Raw genomic sequence first — 19,311 nt, 5'->3', positions numbered from 1 at the left:
CAAGAGAGTAACGGGACAAAATAAATTAGCAAAAACATCACAATCCCATAAAGCTTCCCATATTCTTAGAAACTGCCATCTGTTTCTGCTGTGTCAGGTTTTCAGTCCTGCAGGTAAGCCATGTGAAATCTTTGTTCTTGATTTCCTTTGATTGCAAAGTTTGGCCATACATTTTACTGAGTTTTTCTTCCAGCAAATGGGCCAATAAAAATCACGGTTCCTGGTGATCTGTGCATTTGCAGTTGCCTCTGAAAGTCCTTTCTCAGGTCCATGAGGCAAGGAATGATGTTTCAATAAATGCCTCCATTGTGAATATCCACCCAAGTTAAGTGCATATTTTCTGTACTAGCAATGCCTACTGGAGAGCCAGGTGAGACTCACATACAATTGCTACCTTTGTCTAGACTGACAAACGTGGAAGAATTTGAAACTGGAGCACCTGCCGCTACGAAGGGGAATTCAGTGGTTACCGTGGATGGCCAGTAACATGTGCACAGACCTTCCGTAACTTCCATGTTAATATTCACACAGAGCAATTTAAGTGCCTCAAATAGTCCACATTCATTATCTCAGTAATTCTCACAGACATCTTGGGAGGTCAGTCTTTAATAGTGTAAGCTTATGCCAGTTTGGACCAAAAAAAACCTACAATGCCTAAAATCCCCAAGTCTTTTTTTCTGTGTAAACTTATATGGGATTGCACCTTAACTCTGTGTTATCCCCAGAGGTACAATTGAGACAGAGAGAAAAAAAGTCATTTGCCTAAGACCACTGAACGAGTCTGAACCAGCCTTTGGCTTGCCTTCTGCACTATGCAAGCTTGGATGTATGGTCCAAAAATCTCCCAACCTATTATCTACTCAAAGCCCCATGTTGCTAATTTACCCAAATGCAGCCCACAAAGGGGTTATACTTACACAAACTGCCTACTGCAAACCAGAGTAAAGCAAGGATGGATCGCATGCATGCCATGAAAACTTCTCTTTGACGTGCTGCTGAGTTTGGAATGCTCCTTCCTTGTCCTTGGTTGTCTACACCTTTGTGAACACATGTCTCTGTTTTCACTGCATTCACATTCCTCTCTTACAGTGACCCCTGGCGAAAACAGCTGAGGTTGCAGACAACGGCACAGCTCTGTCTCTCACAGGGTTTTTTTTTTTTTTTTTTTTTTTTACTGGTCTTTGTTCAGCAGCTTAGGCTATAAACGGAACAGAAAGACAGAAATAAAGAATTCTTTGCACCACTAAGGTTGCCAGCTTTTCTACCAGTCCTGCTCCTGTGCTTTTTAACAGCAGCCCTGCTGCACAGAAATTTAGCTTATGCAGCTTTTCTCTAAGTTTGGAAAAGACCTCTGAAAGGATGGCCAAATGCAAACGAGGACAGAGCTCTTGCACTTTTAATGGCTGCAGGAAAGAGAAAATTTTAGCTGGTGGAACTTGTTGGACAACCTGTACCTGCTAAAATTCTCCCTTCTGCACAATTCTCCCATTGTTTGTTCTGCATTTAGCCACTTTCCCTCAGGATCAGACCAAGGGTTCATTCGCCCCAGTATTGTTTCCAACACCACTCAGCAAGTAGTGTGTGACGGCGACCAACCTCCTCTGTTTGGCCTGTAATATCTAGCATCTGAAGGTTTATGAATATGGAAGTTTCAATTAACTAACCAATGCAGATGATCTTTTCTCCAAGCATTTTTCAAATTCATTTTCAGAGCCATCTACGTTAGTGCCCGTTACTGCATGGAAATGAGTGGTGGGGAAAGTCCTCTTTGTCTCTCAGTATAGCAAGCTGTTGTTAAATGCACAGAAGCAGGGCAAAGGGGGAGAGAGCTGGCAACTTGGTCTCAATCCGAGAAATGTTCCATTAGAAACCTCACTGAAATTAACTGCCTGTGCAGAAGCACTACAATGATAAGACTTGCTTTATTAAAATATCTTTAACCTTTCAGATAAAAAGGAGGGTGTTGGTGCCTTGATTTCCTCCAAGGAAGGGAAGGATAAATATTTAATAAGCAATCTTTGAAAGAGTCAAGGTGGCTAACAGCTTTCTTTTTAAAAAGCAAACTTTCCCAATTTCAAAAATGCCATATATATACTAATTAGCAGAAGCATGGATCAGAGCATCAGAAATCAGAAGTCATCAAGCCAACCCAAAGGCCCTCTGGGAAAAGGCTCTCATTGTCCGTGGTTTAATGAGGAGAGAAAGCCAAAGAGGCCGGCTCAGGGTCTCACCCCACACGGCTCATAGCTCCCTCCATGTCCACTCTGTAACCTTTGGACACCACTGACCTCCTTGTTTCTCAGGCTTTAAGGTGCCATGACAGTAGGAAAAGAGTACCTGGATACTATTTTACAGTTCATGTTGTTGTCTATGGCAATTATATCCCATTTCTTCTCCGAAGAACCCAAGACAATATTCCTGGTCAATATCCTCTGAAGGGCACGAGATTGGGCTAAAGCAGGTATGGTCCAGAGGCTTGGGTCTACAGTTCCCAGCATCCCTCACCATTGCTGGTTAGGACTGATAGGAGTTCTAGACCAAAACATTCAGAAGACCACAGGTTGCTCGCACTTGGCAGAGGGATGGTGACTGGTCCAAGCCACCAATGAAATTCATGGCTAAGTCAGGATTTGCACCTGAGTTTCTCCACTTCTAGTCTTATATGCTAACCACTCTATCACATTCATATCACATCTTTCCATGAAGAAGCTCAGGGTAAGGTAACTTGAGGTTATCCTTTTTTATTCTCATGGCAACTCTGTGAGGCAGGGTTCCAAATACAACACTTTATTGGCTCCCAAAATCCCTCAAACTGGAGTTTGGATTTGCTTACAATACTGTTAAAGCAGTATCTTCTAGCACCAGTTCCCTATCAACATTGTGAAAAACACAACATTTTTAGTGTGTCAGAACATATTCACTGAGCGATTCACCCCAGTTTCTAGACAACATGGCAAGGGATGGTGCTAGCACATGATAGGAGACTGTAGTATTGATGGTATTTTGTAAGCTTTTGCAGAGAATAAAAAGATGGTATGACACATTTCAGATGGACATCTCATCTCCAGCAGAACAGACATCCTATATGACCTAAATGTATGGCCCCAGAAGGGTTATCAGCTGTTCAAGTCACTACTGCAGCTGAGCCCTTAACAGCAACTTGATGCACAGATATTGCCAGATTTCAATCTGTGAAAAGTGTCACCAATTAATGAAGTGGCATCCAGCATAAAAGCAGGCCATGTAATAATTGTTCTGACCAGTTGGTAGCCTTAGATCTATTTGTTTGTATTTACCCAAGACAGTCCTAAATCTATACTGCTTGCCCTGTTTTACCATTTTGCAGAGATTTGGTGAATATTTTCATAAACCTTAATTTTATAAAAATGAGCATGACTATTGTGAATGCACATCTCTGTTGCCTTTCCTTCCCTGCCAGCAGTGGCCCAGCAGGGCATGGGATACTTCCTTCTAACCTGACATTAATAAGAACTACAAATCAGCCTGCAAATAACTAGTGGATTCTGTCTGAATTTGTCTGTAATGAAAAATGAAAACAAATGTCGGATGTACTATCCTTAATCCATAACTAGATTCAAATTGAATGTATTTTCCCATCTGCTTGTTTTCTGCCTTTATCTAGAAAATTAATAACAAAAAAGAAATTGCCAATGTGTAGGCAACATGAATGCTCTTTAGGGTTGGGTCCCAATTTTCAGGAGTTTCTGGATATATTGAGATGTTCCAACAGTGCTTTCCAGTGAGTAAAAGACATTGTACAGCTATTCTTTTGTTTTTCCTTAATGGATATTTTACAGAAAGAAAAAAGGTGGTGGTTGTGAGAAAATGCAGGAGGGTTATAAATTGGAAGACAGAATCATCTGAATTGCTCATAAAACTTCATGAATGAGGCAAGGCAATGGTATTATAAAAACATCCTCTGGAAGCAGTCAAAGATGTTTCAGGGCACAGTTTTATTTATGCTTAGACAAAACAGTCTTACAACTCTCAGCTTTTCCTGGCCAGCTTAACATGTATAGGACTGTGGTTCCAAGAATAATGTGACTGGCTGCAGTTCCCTGTTGAATGCTATGAACCTGGGGTTGATTCTGCAAACTATGAAATTCATCTTTGCATGTTCCTTTGTTCATGGGCATAAGGTTTTTTTTAACTCAGCATGAAGGCAAATGTCTTCACCTGCTAATATTTTCGGATCAGGCAACTATTAAAAGCACAGGAATAAGTCTGTTTTTTTTAAAACAACTGGCAACTCTAACTCAAATTCTCTGCTTTGTTGGCCAGCTCTACTTTCATGCTAATAATCCAAGTCCTTCATTAATAAATCTGGGGAGCAAGAATTTTTAAGACTGTTGAAAATATTACCAGAACCATTTTCTACCTCAGTTGGAAAACGAGCTTGGTGATGGTAATTTTGATTTTTACATTTTTACATGGCTGATAGGGAAATAGTTATACTGACCCTTCCATTCACCACCTCTGTTGAGATCAAATTCACAGCCTCCAGCAACTGCTTTTCATTAAAAGAGAAAATAAAATGGGAAACCGTTAAATAAATATGCTCTGAAATGGAGCCTGGCCCAGCCAGTTTGAGAGAATAAGCCAATAAAGGTCTACTTATAACAGGGTGAGCCAGCCAAGTGCCTTCTAGAGGTTTTGTAGGGTGAACTGCATGATTTCTTGAACTCTGGTCATGCTGGATGAGGTATATGGGAGTTGTAGTCCAAAATATCTAGAAGGCATGTGGTTATTTATCCCATTCTTTAGAGATCTTTCACACTTTTTTCCACTGCCAATCTGTGGCTTTAGCAACAGTCAAATGGCAGGGAATCTGGAGATTGGTATTCTTACACTGCATTTATATCCCACCATTCTCCACTTGGTGGGAATCCAAGATGGTTTGTTGGGTGCTCCTTCTCGCCACTTTAGCTTCAAGACACCAGCTCTGGGAGGTAGGTTAGGCTCCAAATCAGTGCTTGGCTCACAGCCATTCCATGGACTTGATGGCCAAGCAGGGACTGGAACTGAGATCTCCTGAGTCCCAGTCCAGCAGGCTTAACCATTACATTGTCCTGGGTCTTATGCTTTCCCTCACTTTAATTGGAAAAAGACAATTTAAAGAGCTTAGAAAAGGCCTGAGGTCTATTTTATTTTTTTTAAACCTTTTGTTCTGCTTAGTTCCCCTAGGATAAACACACTTTAAGTAACTGTCCTAAGAAAAAAGAGAGGAAAAAATAAGTATTTCCAGGATTTTGCTCTACTCTAGAAAAACATTTGACCAAGATGCTCAGATGCAGAAGAGCTTCAGAAGTATTAAATGGTTGTGTCACTGCTAGAATCTCAGTGGGCCCAGCTCTTCTTACCCTCTACAGTGAGTTGTGCCTACTAAAATGTCTTCTTCCTCTAACACAAAGGCTCAGCCCCACCTTCACCTGATAAATTGCCTGTGAGGTTGCTGCTAGAATGGAAGTAGCTGCGCTACAAAATTTAAAAAAGGTCCAGGTGCATGGCAAAGATGAAGATGATAATACCAGACCGGGAGAGAAAGTGAGGAATCTTGCCTGAGCATGAACAACCCACAGAATATAGGGGGAAGTTGTAATGACTTTCTGACTTAAAACCACGACCAAAAAAATCCATGAGTAGTTGCTAGTAGAAATCCGGGGAAACATTTCTGCGAAACAAAGTAAGAAATGAAAGCCTAGAACTGGAACCACTTGCTGCAACAAAAGGTTCCACTGTTGAGTGTTTCTGTTCAGGATTCCTGATCTCCATCCTGCCCCCATCTGGTTTTCCGTTCACACACACACACACACACACACACACACACACACACACAACAGCCAGTCAGGATTCTCTGCCAACTACTGTTAGTATATGGAGTGATGGTAAGAGTTACACATAAAGGAAGTATTGTAAGTTTTACAACATCAAATAAAGTAGGAGGAGGATCACCTTAAGCTTAACAGTAGCCGGACACAAAGAAATTCAGCTAGTGAAACTCTTCTTGATTCTTTTTCTGTTTAGTAATGCTGCTGTTAAACTCACTGGAGTAGAAATTGTTGAAAAAAGTGAGCGAAAGGAAAAACACAGAATAACAAATAGTAATGGTAATGCATAAGTCTGGATTGTACCAATCACAATTGGATGGATGTGCCTGGGAGAACAAAAGAAGATCCCTTTTTGACAGATTTACTGAAAAGTAAATTTTAGATATCATGTATTTGGAAGACTGTTGTATATCTGATGAGGATATATAACATTGCACATTACTTTTATTATGTAAACCAGGTTTAACTGCAAATTTTAATGCAAATTGCATATTTTCCATTTTTCTAATATAGTAAAAGTAGGGGGAGGTGATGGGACATGAGTGGTCAGTGGGTTAAGGGAGGTGACTTCCATATGAGCAGGAGAGAAAACAATAGTGTATGGTGTGAGTGTTCAGGATGTGGTCAGCATTCCAGACGTAGCCCAGCCAGAGAGAATAAAGCAACCTCAGCAGGGAGAAACTGCTGAGGGAACGGAGAAGTGGAAGGCTTTCCCATGGCCATCCATAGCAAGGAGTAGGGATGGATTAGTTAAGAAGAGAGGCTAAAGCAATAGGAGACACCAGGGCACTTGTGGATTAATATCTGCCTCTATGTTTCAAAGGATTTAGTAAACCTCACAGACCCACATTCATCCCTCCCCATGTCTGAGCTGCAGGTTTCTGTTCCTGAGCCAGGACTGCAGTGTTTAAAAGGGGGTCTTTCCTCCTCTGCAGCTGCAGCAACCCCACAGTGTCTGCTGGCTCTCAGTGCTTTGAATTAATCTGCCACGACTGGGTATTCAGGTATGTACAGAGCCAGCAGCTGTTAATGAACACACCCAGCTGGCCTGCAGATCTTTGCACAGAAGTGTCTGAATATTCTCAGAGTTTCCCACTGATCCAGCAGGCATTCAGGCCCGAGATAAAAGCTGGCATGGATTCCACAGCCAGCAGCACATCTTAACCCGCCCCCCCACACCCCCGTGCGTTTGGAGCATTAGAAAGGAAACATTTTGTGGGGGGTATGGCATATGTGATAAGGCAAGAAGCAAGCATGCACAAAGGGAGATTTGGTGGAAAAAACATTCCAAGTGTCAGGATAATTGAGCAATGAAACAGGGTGCTGCGGAAGATTGTACCTGCCTTAACTGTAGTGTCTTGAGTATAACCATCGGTCAGAAATAGTTGTGTACCACTTTTTAATGAAAATACCTTGGGGCTAATGAATTACTACCCCCCCTCCGCATTGTTCAAAGATAAAACAGGGATACTATTCACTAGTTTTCATACAAGTGATTCTAAGGTAGCCACCCCGGTCTGGTACCCTTCAGATGAGTTGGATTACAACTCCTATTATCCCCAGTCAGCATGGGGCACCAAGCCCCCCACTGCTGTGTGGTCTTTTCCAACTGCTGACCATAGAGCACACAACTGCCCTCATACTGGAATATTATTCTTAACCCCACAAATTATAGTAACAACAAGTAACATCTCTTCAGTGGCATGCTCAAAACGGCTAGGTGGTGTGTGCGAGAGACGAAAGGCTGGAAAGAAAGCAATGCACATTTGGCCCCTACCTGTCTCAGTGCGTGTGCCCAAAATGCTGCACTGCCCCACTCTCCTCTGAGAATCAGGGCCTAGGGGCCCAGTAGCTTTCCCAAAGGCAAAAGAGAGGCAGTGTGTGGAAGAAGTACCGTCTATCTTACAGGCTCAGCAGACAGCTGGACTTTCAGAAACCGAGCTGCTGAAAGCTTTCCTTGCATGGAGATAAAAGGCTCTTTTGTTTGGCATAAGTTAGGATGCTGTGAAAAGTAAAGGAGCAGCAGGCATTGAACAAAACCACCACTGCTGGGTGCTGCCTCAACTCTCCATGCTCAGTGTGTTTGCCTCATGCTTGTCCTGTGCAAGCAATTGGTAGCGTTCCCAAAACTGAAACTGTCACTGCAGCTCTGTAATAAAGGGATGCCACACTGCACTCTGAGTTGCGAAGAGAGACAGAGAAGGCCAGCACTCGGGAACCAACTCCGTGCTTCAACCACCATAGCCATTAACTGGCTTGAAAGCTGTTTTTAAACGTTCAGCTTGCAGTTTTCGGTTTTCTGTGCCTTTAACATGGCATGGGCACCTTTTTTCTGCTAGCCCCGCTCCTTTAAAAGAAGCCTGCTGCATACAGATTTCAGTAGGTGAAGTTTTTTTCTTGGAATGGAGAAAAGTGGTGGTGAGGAATGCTTAAGTTGGGCAACTGGATCTCTGGGGGAGGAGGGTAGTGAAGGAAATGTTTTAACTGTTTAATCTCTGTGACACTGTTAAAGGTTCAGGACCAGGGCTAGTAAAAATGTTGTTACATTATATAAACTGAAAAAAGGGAAGGTATGGCAACTCTGCGCATGGTGGTCTTGCTTCTTGTGAGAAAAGTAACCCCTCTTGGTGCCTGACAAACCTAATGTCCATGGTTCTCTGGGTACAGAAAGTCTACTTCCTGCTACATGGATAAATTGCTTAGCTTAAACATCATTGATGGTGGACTCCCAGATATATCTGCTCCCACAGCAGGGAGCTAGTTAATATCCCATCTTAAAGAGCCAAACACTGTCATCTTGCTGGAAGAATTATGTGGTGCTTATGAGCAGGATTTCTACCACATTGCCTAATATAATAGAGGATGTTAGAATACAGTTGCCATGTGACCAAAAGGATAACAGCTCAACCTGTTCTTGTGTCTTTCACATCAGCTGGGTTTTTAGAAGGCCAGTGAAGCTTTGCCTTTCATTGAGATAAATACTATCAAGTACTGCTCGTGAAAAATGTTTCAGCCCGTTTTTGGATATCCCCTCTCTTCTCCCCACAGTACTGCCTACCCCTTCAGCAGTCCCCTGATCCTCTATGTAGTCTATTTGGGGTACTAGAGAGCTGCTGTGAGAAGGGGGCAAGAAAATCTGCTTCTGTTAGCACGTTGCATGTGCTTAATCTTAATCCAACATACTATCTGCAATTCAATTTCCTATCAAAGGCACCATACAAGGGGGTTGTTTAAAAAGTGGCAGGTCCTCCTGATAGGGAGATCTTGAAGTACATGATTGGCATTTCTTTGGTGACTTGCCAGACTGTGTGCAAAAGTGGCAAACTGGACTGCAGCAAAGATGCCACTCAGAAAGATGCTTCATGCTGATTTTAGAAATGCCATCCTACCACTCCCACCTTGTGCACTGTGCTCTTGGGTATTTAATTGCACCAGTTACACAGAAATCAAATAGGTAACGCCATTTCCAATGCTTCATCCCTATGCCAGAAAAGCTTTGCCTGCAAAATGGATGAGTAGATAGCAGATAGTTGTTAAAGGTACAGACTGGAGTTTGTTAATACAGAGAAGGTCACTCTACTGATGGAATGGAAAAAGCTAAGGAAGGTGAATGTTACCTCTGCCATATGGTCAGAGGAAAGGGCTGAATGGCCAAAGTATTAAATAATGTCTTTTATACAAACTGATCTGAGTGATTATGCTAGAGATATAAAAGGCAGGTGTATATTCAGGCCTTGAGATGTGCAGCCTTGGTTTAGAAATACAGGTATGTACATGTCAAAGTTCCCTTGTCTGGAGGCCAAACATACCTGGCACCAGGTGTGTGAAAAGTTCATGATGCTTGCAAGCCCAGCCCAGCCCAGTGAAAGATAATCATTCAAAGGAGAATGCTCAGAGAAAATCTTATTATTTGTGCCGCATTTTAAAAGGTGAACAAGGCAATTACAGAAAACCTGAGATGAGCTGAAATGGTGTACACTGTGCTTTTTCTTCTGTGTTATTTGAAAAGAATGATGACAAACCTTTCCAGGGAATTTTTAAAGAAGTCTGCAAGCCAGTGGAAAGAGAGTAAAAAGCCTCCTCTCCTTCATCAAACAGGTGTTAGGTGGGATTAAAATTTTTGCTTGCCCTTTCAGAGATCTTCCAGTTTTATGATTCTGTGATGATACAGTGGGTGCTTCCAAATCAAGCTTTCATTATGAAATTACCCTGCCCTGGTTCATAGAATTTTTCAGGTGGGACCAAATGACAGCATCTTCCACTTCTAACCACCTTGTACTTTCTGGCTGCTGCTGCTTTCACCTTTTCACAAAAAAATAAAAAATAAAAAATCATTAAGTAGGAAAAGACTGAAAGTACAGTGACTGTAGACTGGCAGTGCCAGTAGCCCTTTGTCCAGAAACACCCAGCATTAAAAAAAAAAAAAAAAAAACTAGCAAGGTGCTTTGTTTTTAAAGTGACAAGGGCGTGGAGGCATTTAGATTCTGCCAGCCAAATGACAGGAGATGTGTTTAACTTAAATGTTATGTATCCTTTCCTTATGTTTGTTGTAAGCTGCCCTGAGAACCTGTTTGGGAGAAAAGGTGAATTTGAGCTAAAACAAAACATACACATTTAATTTTAAATCTCTGGTTCTTTAAAGCCTCCTATGCTTTAAAGCAGGGGTCTCAAACTCGCGGCCCGTGGGCCAATGGACGGGACGAGCAGGGCACAGGGGAGGGGCCCTGAGGCCTTCAAAGCGCCAGCGGCACCCGGGCCGGCCGCGGGATGAGCGGCCCACCCCACCGCAGTGGTGGAATACTTGATGCGGCCCAGCCTCACCCAGACTCTACTTCCAGCGGCCCCCAGGTAAGTTGAGTTTGAGACCCCTGCTTTAAAGGGACTGGAAAATAAGCTTTTAATGGAATTGCTTACGTGACAGTTTCCATGAGGAAGCTATGGCATATGCAGGGTGTATGCAGCCACTCTTCACTTGGGGGTTATCACAAGTATGTGAGGGTTAACAACCCTTGCTTATTAATACCTCTGCCTTCTCACTTTAAGAACAGACCACCTTGCAAGTTAAATAATTCTCTCATAATCCATGGTTTGTTTTAGAGTAATGTGAGGATTGTTAAACCCTTGCATAATCCATAGTTGCTGGCTCAAATGGATTATGAAAACCATAATCCATTTTGACACGTATAAGGCAACATGGCTCATGGTGGGTTAATAACCTATGAGGAACTATAGTGTGCTAATTTATGTCAGGGGTTCTACTCAAATTTTAGGAAGCATGAGGATGATATGACCATGCTTTTCTTTCAAAACGTAACAATTGAACCTGAAATCTGACCAAGATCTGACATCTCACCCTAGCCTGTTAAGAATCTCTATCCAAAGGTAAATTTGACAACTTGCATTAGTTTAATGTTAATTGGAATATGGTTGAAGTAACTGGCATTCTTACATTTCAACAAACATATAATGCAGATCTGCCCTCTATGATAGTCCTCAAACCAGGGACCTTCTGGGAGATGGACTAGATCCATTCACCCCAAGTGGTCATCCCTGGATCCCTTTCCCTTCATACCTTCAAAACTAGAGACCTCTGGAACCCTAAGTCCTGGCTTCTGGACCTCGGTCTACTTCTGCTGGGAACAGTCCCACTGCACTGCCATAGTGTTGGCCCAACACATTTTGCTGCCTTCAGCAGAACACCAAATGTTACCCCACCCTGTACTAACTGCAACCTTTCAAAAATTCTTACAGTGTCATTTAGACAGCAGTTCTGACCTTCATTCCACTCTTGGCTAAATTTCACCACCTGAAATGTGTCACCTTGCTATATAGCAGGTGTATGACATAATCTGACTTAAATGTTCTGAGCCACCCAGAGAGCTTCAGCTATGGGCAGTATAGAAATGTGATGATAATAATATATAATAGCAGGGCTAGCTCTACACTGCACTCCTACAAACCACTGCTAGGAAATTGTGCTAGTTCATTGTGGAGACCCCAGGGCAAAGGTTACTTCATTCTCTATTTATGGGGCTCCTTCCTGTTGAGAACTAACTTGAAAGTACTGAAATTGTTGCCTTGTTCATACAGATCACAAAGATGCTCCTTGATTTCTTGTATTACACCGATTTTGTCAAATGGGTGCTTTGATAATGGGTGCCTTGGGTGGGAATGTTCTTTTGGATTCTTATGCTGATTTTAGGATGTTGCTACAAATAATATTTAAAGCCATTCTCTGCAAATTTGTATGTAAACATTAAGTTGGTCAGCCAGCTCATGCAAATTATAATGGTTTCTCCTCACTGTGCCAGCTATGTTCACAAGTGACAAGGTTGTGAACTCTTCAGGAAAAAGCACATATTAGCTTCTTATTTTTGAAGGTTTTCACAACAAGGTGACAAACAACACCTCCAGCAAATGTCTGCACATCATGTTGCAGTGGAATGCACATCCACAGAACTCTGTTGAGAAGCTGGCAATGTCACAAGTGATACACTCCAGGATAAGAAGTATTCTTAGTCGTACTTATGAAGATGCCCTGAAAGTACCAAAATCAAACATGTATTTTCTAGTGCTTTAATGATCACTCAGGGATCTTCACTTTAATTAATGCAAATTAACCCCATCCATTTCCTGTTTTAAATGGCTTCTGAGTTCTACTCTTCCATGTTTTTTTAAGGGGCATGGTTTTTGAGTGAGCCATATTTTAGGCGGCTGAGCCTATCACAGCTCAGCACATATTCACTGTACCCTTTGCAGTGGGTGCCATTTTTATTACCTGTTGCTTTTAATTTTTAATTAATTTTTTAAGTAGGGTTAAAATACTTTTTAAGCTATGCATTTTTAAAAAGTTTAAATAGCAAATGGGTGTTAATAGCTCTATAGCTTAAATGCTATAATGCAACATATATTTGTTTTAAAGATTGGTAGGGCCTCATGAAAAACCTTTCCACTCACCACTGCTTTAGCAAGGTGATTAATCATGATGACTGGAAAAGGCTGTTTTTTAATTAATGTTTTTACAAAGTAGCATTTATGGGTAGAGTGCTATTACCTTATAATGCTAATTTAAAATGTTTTTAAATCCCTCTTGTTAGTAATTAAACAAAAATAAAGCTGGAAAAACATTTTAGTACTTCTTAAAAGATTAGGGGGAAAGAAGAAACAAGTGATAAAAACAAATATAAATAATACTCAGTAAGAAAGTGAAGTATCTTAGAACCCACTTTGCTATTTCCCCAACTACACAAATTTATTAGGAGTTACAGAAAATTAGGTATAAGTTGAAGAATTTTTTTTTGCAGCAGGTGGTATTTCCTTTAACCTGTTTATGACCAGCTATAAATGTCTCGGTCAGATTTTGGCACTTCATCTTAAGGAGCAGAAACACTGTAATCTTACTTCAGCTTTTAAAAATGAGAATGATAAGAAATATATTTGCACTTTCAAAAGTTTGATTCTGGTTTGTATAGTATGGATAGCAGAACATCAGAGCAGGACCTGGATGCTTCTTTTCCTCATGTTACTCTATGGCTCACTATTCCTCCCACTGTGCAAAACTGCTAGATGGCTAGTTACAACCAGCTGACTGTAGTGCATCAGATGAAGCGGGATGGAGGTTGGAATGCTGCCAGGGTGCATTGTCTTCTAGTGGCCTTCTTGCACACTAGTATGCACACTCACACTCCCTTCTCTGAGTTACTCCTGTTACTTAGGAGTACAGTTCTTTCCATACCAGCTCAGAGGGGCAGAGAGGGATCCAAGTCTGGATCCTCAACTCTGAGATCAAAACTCTTTTCCCACCTTTGGATCTGTGAATGCAAAGAATCCTGTGATCTTCTAGACAGTATTGGTTATTTGTCTGGCTATTTAAAGTCTGAACTGATGCCAACTGGAGTCACTATCACATACAGACTACTAATTGGCAGTTTCAGTGGAGCCTGGATTTCATGGCTTATTTAGGATATTTTTCTCCCCAGAGACATCCCTCTAATAATTAGTTAAACCTGAACAAAGTGATGGATGAGATCGATGGGCATCACTGAACCTGAGCTTGGGGGGTTTGGTTAATGCACTTAAGATGAATATTATTCATCTGATTGCCTATGTAACCGTCTCAAAGTGCTCATGCAACGCATCTCAGTGGGGTTGTCACTGGATTATCACTTTATTTATTTTGATTTATATCCTAAATCAAAATAAGAGATGAGCACATGTTTTTGCACAAGTACAAAAAAAATTATTTGTACTTGTGCAAGTGTGCACTTCCACACTTTAGCAGTGCCAAATTGCTTGCCCCACCTAGGAAATGCGCTGAGAGGTATCTGCAATCAAGTGCAGTAGACACTAAACAAGGACATTGTACAAGAGTCTGCAAATAAGTATATTTTAAAATTTATGTTGTCTTGACGGCTGTCAAAAAGTGAGCTGTCGAGAAGTCAAAGCCTGTGAATGGATAATTGGTTTGCCTTAGTTGATGCCCATGGATGACCATGATTACAGATAGTAGTATATCTTTCTTTATATAAAATATGAAGGGATATACATCTCTTATGTATCTATTGATGTGCCAAATTTGATGTATTCAAATATTATGTAGGAAAATGATATTTCATGTTTTCTTTTATCTGCATTTTATTTCCATGCTTTTCTTTTTGTTTTGATTGAAATTCACAATATAAATGATGGAAAAAGAAAAAAGAAACTGAAACCTCAAGTGGTTTTTGCTCACAAAAAGGGGACTGTAACAACATCCTTAAAGGTTTTTTTTGAGGTGGGGGTGGATTTGATAACTTTCAGGGTTCTTCTCATATTGTCCAATCTTTCCAAGTCACTTATGGGAGCATGGAAGCTTGATATCTAGTAAGCCCTTTTGTACTCACTATGGCATTTTAAAAGGATTCTGGTTCCTTTTAAAAGGAGTTTCTTGAGGGTGGGAGGTGTGTGTGTGTGTGCGTGAGACAAGAATATATTCAGGTATAAATAGAGATATAACATTATCAGAAATTTTGAAGTCATGGAAACATTCCTATTTTTTTCTGGAGTGGGGGTTAAAAATGAAAATTTTGGTAAAAGGAAAAAATAAATTACAGTGTTTGAACCCTTTATAGATTGAAGTCATCTTTGTTACCTTAGCTGCATTATTACTTGGTTGGGCTCTATTTGCAAAGCACATTCTTTTTTTCCTCAGAAGAACTTGCAGTGTGGAGATGCCTCCATAAAGTAGAAAAAATTATTTAATGGCTAGCTTGCCAGTAAAGTTTGAGCAGTGGTGGGAGTGTATGTATGTGCAACAAACCATCAGATTAGAAGGAATTAAGTGTTAATTTCTACAAGGGTGGTTGTTATTATTAATTACATTTCTATACCGCCCATACCCGAAGCTCTCTCGGCAGTTCACAACATTAAGTCACGCATCCAGATTTTGACCAGGCCCGACCCTGCTTAGCTTACTAGAATAGGCAGGATCAGGCACTTCAGGCTATCTGGAAGGGTTCTCTAAATAAACTAATGCAGTTAAAACAGCTTTCAATTTTTGGAATTCAGATAAATTTAAAGTCTTACCTGTGAAATGCCTAGACATTCAGATCCTTTTTGTTAAACTGTACTTTCTTCCACTCCTCTGATCAGGGCCTAGTCTCCAGAGAGCCTCTGGCTATGGGGTGGCATACTAATGCAATAAATAAATAAATACAATAATTAAATAGTAAAGAAGACAGAAGCAGATCTACCAATTAGCAACCAGCTTGCGTCCATATATGCCCTCCCGCCCCTTGAGATCAGCAACAGATGCCCTTCTCTGGGAACCCTCTGTGAAAGACATTAGGAGGCAAAGTACCCGGAGGAGGGCTTTCTCTGCGGTGGCGCCCCACCTATGGAATGCGCTCCCTAGAGAGGTCCGCCTGGCGCCGTCATTATTTGTTTTTTTGGCGCCAGGCTAAGACCTTTTTATTTAAAACTTATTTTAATTGTTAATTTATGATGTAGGTTTTTTTTTTAAATTAAGCCAAGATGCACCAGGTTTTAATATTTTTATTGTATAATTTTCATATGCTTTTGTTTGTTTTTGTTGTGAGCCACCTCGAGGCTTTGTTGCGATGGGGGCAGCATAGAAATGTTTTAAATAAATAAATAAACTACACGAGCAAGAGGAAGGCTACATGCAAAGAAGAAATGGAAACTTTCCTGCTTCTCCTGTGACAACACCCCCACAAGACAAGTGCACAACTCAGGACCTGGAGAGGTGAGAGGAACCGAAGATGAGTCAGGTTAACAAATCAAACCAAGCCTGAAGAATATCACCACAAAAAAAGGTGATCTAATGTTTTCACAATCACTCATGGCTTTGGTTTCCCTTGGCAGCTCACCTTCGGACAGTTATCAAGATAAACCAAGTCAAAAATAAAGCTTTTGGCCACCTCTCTGTCTCGATATTCATGTGGGGTGTCTGCTGTGCTTTGACTGTAGACACCCCTCAGGACATTGCCTAGGGGAGGCCTGCCATTTCAGATCTGTACACTTTTGCATGTCTGACAGATTTTTTTTTATTTTAATGAAGAAGTCTGGACATGTTTCAGATGCATTTTTTTAAAGGGGGTGATGAACTGGTGATTTCGCCTCCAGTTTACTTGGAAGGGATGTTACCTACTACAAATTGGAATTTGTGCAAAGCAGACTCGAAAAAAAGAAAGAAAAAGGGTTTTCACTTGTCAGGGGCACAGAGCCAGGGCCAGTCTCTCTGCTTTACTGCTTGGGATGTTTGTCACTGGCAGTGGCCTGGGTGAGCTTTGCAAGAGCAGCTAGGTGTTTTTGCCACTTTTGAAAGGTGGCTAACTAGCCGCTTCCCATTACCCATGGCAGGGTGAGTTGCCTGAGTGTGGATGACGCAACAATTCCGTGTGGGTACCGCAACCCCCAAAACATGGGTTGTCAGGGTGCCTTTTTTGCCTATAAACCCTGCAGATAATGGGCCAGATTTGCACAACCTGACAACCCACTTGGCTTGCCAGCCGTGATGGGTTGTTGTCCTATGTGAAACCAGTCAATGTGTGTTGAACTATGCAAGGTTCTTCTGGCCAATAAGTGCATTATTTCCCCAACCCTTTAAAAAGAAAATAGTGAGAGAATAATTGTGTTACTCTTCTATCTCAAAAATGTTGGACTTTCTGCAGTACGAGAAAAGAAGCTGGACTAGGAAAATGCATGAAGATTATTAGTGGGTAACAGCATCATGAACCACCTGTAAAATGTGAATGAATAAGTCACGGTGATCCCACAATAATTTTTTATCTGGAAGTAGTTGGGATCTGCATTCAGAATTGAATTCTGGTGAAAATTTGCTGTGTTCAACAGAAAGTTAGCGTCATACTGCAAAGCCACTACCAAATCAAGATGAGTTTCCTCATCACAACTTTCCAGCCTACACCTAAAAGACTGTATTATCCTGAAAATGCCTACTTACCCATTAAGATCTGGGCAGGAGGTCCTTCTAAAAGAGCCATCCCTCTTGGGGATGGCAAATAGAAGAAGGGCCTTCTTGGTGGCTGCCCGCCCCCGCCCCCATTTATGGAATAGGCTTCCCAGAGATATTTGCCCAGTGCCAACATTATTCTCTTTCTGGCACCAGGTGAAAACCTTTCTCTTTACTAGGTAGTTTAACAACTGATTTTAACTTATTTAATGCTAATGATATACTGTATATGGTTGTCCTCTTAACTCGGCACATTTTAAATGGCCACTATAATATTACTGTTTTATTATGTTTTAATATGATGCTTTTACTGTTTTATTGCTTTTAAGAATTGTGTTTTGATTATTGTTGTAAGTTGCCTAGAGATTCCTGTCAGAATAGTTAGTGGCATACAAGTGTTAAAATAAAACAAATAAACAAATAAAATATTTACCACCTTTAGAGGGATAGCTGAGATCCTCAGCTTGCTGAATGCGGTGCTCCTTATGAAATTCTGCAAGTTGGCTGTTCTTGCAAGGAATGGCAGAATCAGCACAAGGAAGGTCTGAATAAATTTAGCAGAGGGACATGTACTTAGACTTTGGAAACTACAGGCGTTGTGCATGTAGCTGCAGAACACCATATTAAATCAGAATTGTCAGGAATTTTTGCTTCCTAATCTGTAATGACTGGAACTGTTTTTCTCCCCATCCCTTCACAAAAAGTTTGCTGCCTTGATACCTGCTCCCACTTCCCTGTCTCTTGTCACCCATCTTCTCCCTGCCTTGTCTTATTTCTGTAGACGATTCTTGTTCTTCTGCATGCACCCCTGTGCCACGAAGTCTCTTTGTGCCTATCAGGTTCATTCTTTTCCTTTCAGCACTATTCCTCTTGTCTGGCTCACCCCTCCTTTCCAACCCTCATGGGTGGTTTTGTCTCGTTGGTTTGTGTGGTCTGCTCTGCACATTCCAGTCCCTTTTCTCCTCAGGACCTGACATGTTCCCCATAGAAAAGGGGATTTATCACATGGATTATGCTTTTCATTCTGTCTTTTGTTTCCAAAAACCTCTCCCCTCCACTTGTTTTTTCTCCTTGTACTTTGTATACACAAACTCCACAATACACATATCTGGGGGGGGGGGTTGTGGAGTGTCTGATGTATATGATTCTACATGCATTTTAGTCTGCTGTATCCATCTTGTGTACCTTCTTTATAAATCTTACTCACAGATTTGACTTGGCTACCTCAGAGCAGCTTTTTGCACTGCCGTATTCAGAAACAGAATTAAACCCGTGCTTTCCCATACCCTTCACCATTTCACATCTGCATGTGCACACAGAGGGAGAGACAAGATTGGAGGGCAGTGTACCTACAACACCCCCATTTGCCCCCCATGGGTCACTGCATGAGTCCCACGATTCCACTCTCTACCAGCTGTATGCTAAATTTGTTTGCACTGCAAAAAGTGCTCATTGCTGAAGCAGGGTGTGGTAATAAACTGCCAATAACCATCTCTACCTCTCCCTGCCCCATACAACCACACTCAGAGAATGTTATGTTTAACAGATAACTTAATCTTTCCATAAATCTGGTTGTAGCTTTTTACAGAAAAGCTGCAACTCAGAACACAATCAGCAACTTTATATTGTCTGGAGTATATGCGATTAAGAAGGGAATGATGGAAAAGAAACAGCGCTCTCGTATTACTTTTTGCTTACTTTGCTTTGCCAAAGGCAGTTATCATTTATAAAGACCAGTGGGGAGAAGGCTGAAACCTGAAAAGCTCTAGCACACATTACAAAAATAGACAGGCATCTCCTCAAAAGATAAAATGAGGACCCAGACAGAGATTGACCAATAAGAAAATTGGGGCTTTCTTTAGTAAGTGGGATCAATGGGAACATTGCAATGATACATGCTTTTTAAGTGTGTGTGAGGTGGTGGTGGTGGTGATGATGAAGATGAAGAAAAATATCAGTGCAGCTCTGTTTACTTTCCCATCTGAACTTTGG

This window comes from Varanus komodoensis, unplaced genomic scaffold (assembly GCF_004798865.1).
Source record: "Varanus komodoensis strain SLA01 unplaced genomic scaffold, ASM479886v1 scaffold147, whole genome shotgun sequence".
NCBI lineage: Eukaryota > Metazoa > Chordata > Lepidosauria > Squamata > Varanidae > Varanus > Varanus komodoensis.
Note: the sequence above shows the minus strand (reverse complement) of the source record.